The following is a 7,664-nucleotide window of genomic DNA, read 5'->3' as shown; positions in this document are numbered from 1 at the left end:
TCTTGTGATTTATCTTAAGTTTTTAACCTGTCAAGTTTTTTTTAGATTTTTTAACATTACTATTTATTTTTTTCCAAGCACACAACAGTTTAAAGCAAAGTTTAGTTTAAAAAGAATGTGCAGGAAGGATTGAAAAGCATGTTAACTCGGTAATGTAGGCTTGAGTTCATTATCTGACGCATGCATATACACACTAGGAACCTGTAAACTTAAAAAATACTGAATTACAAAAAACCTTTAAAAAACAAACATGTTTCATTGATATATATACAAAAATGAAGATTAGGAACTATATTTATCAAACATTATACTGGGCAAGTAAAAATAGTTTCAGGGCATGTGAAAGTCACTTGCCCTTATCGTTTTTCATGTATTTTTTACTTATTAAAGGAACATTTAATTATTTAATTGTGCATTTTACCATTTAATGTAAGAATTGATGATAAATAAATTGATATTTGAATCATGCATTGGATAAGTACATAAATAAAAGTTACATCTATTTATTTCACGGTAGATTTATTTATTTTATGATACATTTTGGCCTTCCCTATATGTTAGGAGTCACATCACCTACTTTGGGAAGCACTGCTTTACACTACATTCAGAGATTCCAGAAACATTTATGGTGGTAAGCTAGCTACACCTGCCCTACACCTAAGATAAGCGAGGCAGCCATAGGATTGGTCACTGAACTAACCCCTGACTCCTGAGTCACCTTTAGCCCAATGTTACCAAAAAATCCCCATAGAGCGATTCATTTAGTCAAAATATGTCACGCAGTTTCATTATGTTTCTAATTATAAAAAAGATCCCCAAAAACCCAAGTAAAATCAGCACTGTGTACCTTTTAGTTACCAATAACTTCCAGTTTTAGAACTCCTGGTAACATTGCACCTATAAGGTGCTGCTCCTGGCCACATGACTTATTTGGTAACAGATGTGACCCTATTGAGTTACAAAGGAGAGTTATCAAGAGCGGCAGCCGTTTTGGAGCAGCAATATGCACCACATACTGTACTGTTTCTTAACCTAATATATAATGATATTTATGTCATATTAAAGGTATATTGGAGGATTTTCGTATATTTTTGAAAAGACCCAACCTCTCCACTAAACAAAAAAAAAAATGCAAACGTTCAACCCTGTACCTGCTCCAAAGAGGGAATGCCTATTAAACATGTGTGTGAGCATGCACAAGCCCATTTCTCCTCGCCCACGCTGTTTAAAAGTTGCTGTTTCCATCGCTCATACACTATGTATTCCACTATGTCAGACTCATCACCTGTAAGATAGCTACGTGAGGGCGAGCATGTAGTACAGCCTTACGGTAACATATCACCAGAATGATTGACAATTAGGAGGACCACTTATTTTGATGATCCCCCCATAAATTGAACATCCTCCACTATACCTTTAAGCTAATACATGGGTCAAAATGTTGCAAAGGAAAGCTCTGTGTTTACTCCTTTAAGCTTTCTTACCTGATTTTTTTCCCTAAGAAAAAATCGCTCAGGACAAATTCTTTAAGCAACAATTCATAATGTATATATATTAAAGAAATCCTGAGACATGACTACAGATTTTGACAGAAAGTGTAATCTTACTCAGACCAGAGAATTTGCTTAGGGTTACAGAGGGCAGCGTTTACTAACTCGATTCTCATTGAAGTCACCCCCAAATCCCAGTTAAAGAAGCGTTTTATACAACTCTAGAATGTCACATCATCACATCATTACATCATAGAGGTTTGTAAAGGAGAGATCCCCCCCTCCAGCCATATCAAACTATTAACACAGTGTCCCAGATAAAAACAGAGAGAAGTCGCTGTTCAGAAAGATCAACTATGTCTGTGCCCCCATTTCATTCCCAAATCCCCGTTAAGTACATAATGAACATGATAACTGTATATCCTGACAGAACTGTTCTAATTAGATAAAATATTTGGAAAAACATTCCTTTGGACATGTAACACACAGACATTACTAGGGTTTAACAGACTCACTCATCATCAATATAAATAATCCTAACAATGTACACAGTGCTACTTTAAACAAAAAGAATAGAAACAAAATATATTTTAAATGTTTAGAACTATATTTTCCTATGTTTTCTCATCTTATCAGTTTATTTACTCAGATTTATCTTTAGTTGCTATGTTAACAGCTATATATGTTATTTGATCTCAAATGTAACACATTGCTCATCATTTCAGCATTTGTAATCATATCACATCATTTCTGAGTAATTTCTACAGAAACCAAACCTGTACTTCCTTTTACCATATCTGCTGACACTTTATTTCTGTAGGATTGTGGATTAACACAGCCATGTTGTAAACCTAAACTAAAAGAAAACCTGAAAGCACTGGGTGTTTGTCATTCTGGAACATTTTACAGGATGGAAACAACTATGCTAATTTTGGATGTAGCACTTTACTTTTAAGTGGGTGATGCCTTCTCTTCACCTTTCTTGATTCATAATGTTTCATGTTTCTGATCATTTTCCTTTGAACCACTACTTTCTTACTTCCTGCTGTTGTGATGTCTTTTTTGATCTACAGCATATTTGTATGAAGTATAATCTTACTCATAATGTGATCGTTTCACAGTAATTATTTGTCTAAGTGACCAAACAAGACAAACAAACATTAAACAAGGTTTATCAGTTTGGTATGGCCATGTAACAAAGACAACAAATGGAATCGGATGGTAAAGTTTAAAATGTAATGCAGAGATGGGAAGTAACGAAGTACAAATACTTCGTTACTGTACTCAAGTAGATTTTTCTGATATTTTTACTTTACTTTACTACTTATTTTTATGGCGACTTTTTACTTCTACTCCTTACATTTTTACACAATTATCTGTACTTTCTACTCCATGCATTTTAAAAAATTGTCTCGTTACTTTAGTTTTGAATCATTTCAATGGAGTTACCGTTATTATTTTTCACGTCATCAATACCAAATTTAATCTAATTGGATGGGAATCTACGTTGCATTTGACGCACCGCTACAAGATGAATCGACAGATTCGGCGGTATTCATTCGCGGCAAATCATTGCAGCTTGGTGGCGGTGGCGTTAGCATAGTAGCATGGACGACGAGATGATTGAAAATGAACACAACGGAGATCTAGTCCTATTGGCAGACATCCATTTAAAATGTAGGCAACGGCATGAAAAAAGTTGTTTCTACTTTTACATTTATACTTTAAGTAAATTTACAAGCCTGTACTTTGTTACTTTTACTTGAGTAAAGAAGTTTAATCAGTACTTCCACTTTTACCAGAGTATTTTTTAACACAAGTATCTGTACTTTTACTCAAGTACGGAAAGTGAGTACTTTTGCCATCTCTGATGTAATGGATAAGTCAAACTCTGTGTTGGGGCTAAAAGATTGCTATAAAGTATTGCTGCTTATGTGGTCACATTTCCAGATAATTATGATAAAATTAAAAGAGACTGATGGTGTAATCTGAATACACATTGTTGATTTGTTCCTACAAAATGATTAATAATTACAAGTTTAGACTTTTCTTTTTTTTGGACAGTTGCACTGCAAAAACGATCTACAAATAGGAAAAAAAATTTAAATTAAGTGTATTTACTCTTAATTTAAATAGGTAAATAAAATGATTTGCCAATGTAATTAGTAATTTCACACTTAAAATATGATAATTAGATAATATGCACTCCAAATAAGATAATGCAATTTGTTTTTCTTATTTTTGTATAAATCACCATCTTCAATTGCAAAGTATCTCACCTCCTAAATTCAAGATGACCTTATGAAAAAAAAAAAAATACTTATTTAATTTTTATTTTTTGCAGTGTGTTTTATGCTTCAACTTGAGTAACCAAAGAATGCTGGCCCGTTCCGATTTTAATTTATGATTCAGTTCATATCAGGCTTTTGTATTCACATTGAAACATCTATCCATCCATCTTCTCCCCCTTATTCCGTCAAGGTCATGGTGGGATTGGTGCCTATCTCTGACGGTACATGGGGGCAAGAGGCAGGGTGCACCCTGGATAGGTGTCGCAGGGCATACAACCATGCACACAAAATGGCACCTAAGGACAATTTAGATAAGCCAATTAACCTTACAGTCATGTTTTTGGACTCTGGGAGGAAGTCAGAGTACCCGGAGAGAGAACCCATGCATGCACAGGGTTAACAAGCAAACTACATGCAGAAAGACCGCGGGCCATTAATTTAACCTTGAACCTTCTTGCTGCAAGACCACAGTGCTACAAAGTGCCCCCACACAATATATTCTGAGCTAAAATGTGTGGCCTTTAAACATAAATGATCATCTCTTTTAGTGAACTTGCTGAAATTCCATTTCTATTTCTAAGAGGGTTTTTCATTTCCTCATGACACTGTGCTCTCCTTGAGCCACTCACACACAGGAACATTTGACTTCTTAAGGCACACAAAGGCAGGAAGGGGCTGAGAATAATGTTTTGATTGGTCTGAACTGGTCCTCTGCTTCTTTAGAAGAAGCATGTGTGACCTAAAAGACAGAGCAGTGACAGAAGGCATCAGAAATGTTTTATGATTTGCCCCTGAGCACACAGTCAGAGCAGATCCTTTTTCATTAAGAATCAGTGAATGCGGAGTGCTTCATACATTGCTTTTTATTTAGCAATTTTGTCAGTGTATGAGATCAATTATATTTCACTTTTATTTATTTACTAGTTTATGCATACTAAACATTTTATGTTTTTATTGTTGCCTTTATTTAGTAAGCTTCTGACAAGTTAGCTCGCAACATTAGAAAAAATGAGGAACGCATGTATTTAAGGCAACACATCTACCTCAACCAGGGGCTGCTTCTGACATGGGCGATGTGGTGAGCTGCCCAAGGCGACTGCTCATTTAAAAAAGCAGAAGGTACTGTTTTATATAGTCTGTCTAGCCCGCATAAAATTTCCTATCGTCCACTTGTGAAAAATGGGCGCCCTCTGCAAGATGTGGCTCATATCTGACACCAGTTTGTGAAAGAAAACAGTAGAAGGTAGGGGATTCTCTTAAACCTTTGTATGGCCAGGGATAAAACTTATGGTTGACCTAATAAAATTAGTTTGCTAAGTAAATCACATTATATGGTTCCAAGCACATGTAATAATAATCTTCATATATCCAATAATAATATTAATGTAAAAGTGAATCTGCATACCAAAGAAGAAGAATTAGATAGACCCAAGTTTTTAGGATAGGACGTAGTAGACTACTCTGTCATTCTTTGAAGATGTTAAAGCTTTTAGGTGCCTGGTTTAGGAAAAAGAGCAAAATAGAAGAGAATAAATCAACAAAAGATAAAGATATGCAGCTGTGTCATGTGTTATTTTTTAAGAGCCAATTTTAATGTATATTTTGCTTTCTAGTAAATGTATCACCACCCTTTCCCCAGACTTTGGGAACTTGATTTCAAAATTAAATACAAATCCTATTTTGCTCTGTTGAAACAAGAACTATGATCACTGAGGAAAAGTCTAGTGATTCTTCTTTTTCTGGTAACAATGTTCTGATGTCTGCAGTTCATAAGTTCTTTTACACATTAACCAGAGAGCTCTCACCCATGTCCTTAAAAATGTCCATGTGTGGTGTCTCTTGAGAAAATGATTCAAGTCCCAGTTTACAACTTGCAAATCTCCCCTAACCTTTGACTGATTTATGCATCACAAACTTCATTAGGCTGCAGTTATGTAAACTTCCTTGTGCATATTTTCCAATCCGTCCATTTCTTCCACTTAAAAATCCTATTGTATGTTTAAATATTTATTTCTTTTAATAAACAGATGTTTTGCTTATGGGAAAATACTTCAAATATGCCGTGTTCTTGTTTGATGTCCTAGAAAAATCTGTTAAGGGCAGGGAAGAGAGTTTTGAACCTCCATAAGTCTATTTAATCTTTGCATACAATATCCAAATTCGTGTGTGAGCTAAATTCATCTGATTAAATAATTTCCTACAGTACCAAACAAAATGGAAATGTCCAGAAATCACAGAAATGTTCAGAAAGGAGTCTCAAAGGGAACTCAGTTTGATCTAAAATATGATTATCTATCCTGGAGCAAAAGAAAAATACAAAAGACAAAAGAAAAAATCCTTGATAAACCTCATTATAGTGTTTAGCTGTTCATTCAAATACAAGTCGGGTCCTAATATGGTCTAAAAGGCCAGCTAGAGAGAACTAAGGCTTTTTTTCAAAATAAATATTAAACTCTGATCACAGTTTTCCACTGCACAGGGTCAGACACTGTTTTTTTAATTGTTGGAGCAAAGTTACAATAACAAAATTACATATGGAGAAAAAAAAGTGGGTCACACCTGAGAACACGTTTATAAATGGGGCTGAACTTATATCTTAAGTAAATGTGTGACGTTTTAGAAAGTTTGATGATATTTAGCAAATAGAAATCATTTCAATATCCTATAAATAACCATATAAGAAGGATTTTGACTGTTTTAATGTCAGAGAGTAACAACAAGGTAATGTGTATTTAAATATCTGCTTCCAAGTTTAATTCAGACAAAGAAAAAAGCATTTTGTATCAGAGAACATGAGCCAAAATAAACCAAATGTTCTTTTTTTTTCTCCTTGGCAGTTTGTGTATTCAGAAGTAATATTAAGTTGGGACAAGTGTAAAAATCCATTACATTTTAGACTTGTGTCAACTTGATTTCAGCTGAGTGAAATGAGTGATGTGAGACGGAAAGCATTCACAAAGTAAGAAGTGAAGGAAGCTGTCATTCTTCGTAAATCTATAAATATACTCGACCACTGATAGATAGGTGTTTCAGTTCATGCTGCATTTCACTGAAAAGGTGTTTTTCTAAACAGGAGCAGAAGGTTATGTTATTGACATTCTGGAGAACTAAACAACAGGAAAGAACTCATCAGCACATTGTTGCAACCTGTCATACATCCTGCCATTTCTGACCACAGACAAAATAACAGTTTTTTTAACAGAGTTTGTTTTTAAGGCACAATTTTTTCTAACATCACCACACAAAAAGCTTGAAAAACTCATAGAAAGCACTTAGAACAGTTTTAGAGTAGTTACAGGCACTCAATATGTGTTTAAAAGCAGCACCTTACCCTGCAGGCGCTTCTGTAGCAGCAGGTCAGGTCACCCCTCCTTTCTTAATAACGTCAGCCGCTCCAACTTTTGTTCTTTTTGGTTTCTATCTGGCTTCTGTTGTGTTGTGTTCTGTTCTGGTCCCCTTCACCCAGACATCTTGACAAGCCTTCACTTTCTGTTCCTGTTTCTCTCCCTCACTCTACCCGTGTTTTCCGTACTCCTCCTCCTCTTTTAGTGTGTGTGAGTGTGTTTTGGTCCCTGCCCACTTTCTGTAAGAATGGGCCCTCTGTCTATGCTAATGTTTCCTGCACGGTGTGCTGAATTCTTGCGGTTGCCTTACTTTCCCCACAAAACAAGCATAGAGTGACATCAGAAAGAGAAACTCAAAAACATTTGGTGTAAATTCTTTAATAATTTCAGATTTTTAAGCACAACAGCTATTTATTGAAGAAGAGGAATGTTATAATCCTACCCTACTACATTACATTACCACACAAGAAGACCTTGCAACAGCAGGATATGTTGCAGGAAAGGTGGAGACATCTTGCATAGAAACAAAACAAGAGTCC

General features: G+C 35.2%; 1 protein-coding gene across 1 annotated transcript in view; it reads right to left on the bottom strand.

Moving 5' to 3' along the window:
* kiaa0040 (KIAA0040 ortholog) overlaps positions 1-7,294 on the bottom strand; it is a 15,331-nt gene extending 8,037 nt beyond the window's left edge. The window contains exon 1 of the mRNA XM_015373216.1: positions 7,113-7,294. The gene's annotated coding sequence lies outside the window, so the exon portion shown is untranslated. The remainder of the gene's footprint in view (positions 1-7,112) is intronic.
* Positions 7,295-7,664: the final 370 nt, after the last annotated feature.

Source organism: Cyprinodon variegatus, unplaced genomic scaffold (genome assembly GCF_000732505.1).
Source record: "Cyprinodon variegatus isolate N-32 unplaced genomic scaffold, C_variegatus-1.0 Scaffold83, whole genome shotgun sequence".
Classification (NCBI taxonomy): domain Eukaryota; kingdom Metazoa; phylum Chordata; class Actinopteri; order Cyprinodontiformes; family Cyprinodontidae; genus Cyprinodon; species Cyprinodon variegatus.
Note: the sequence above shows the minus strand (reverse complement) of the source record. Positions and strands in the feature narration are given on the sequence as shown.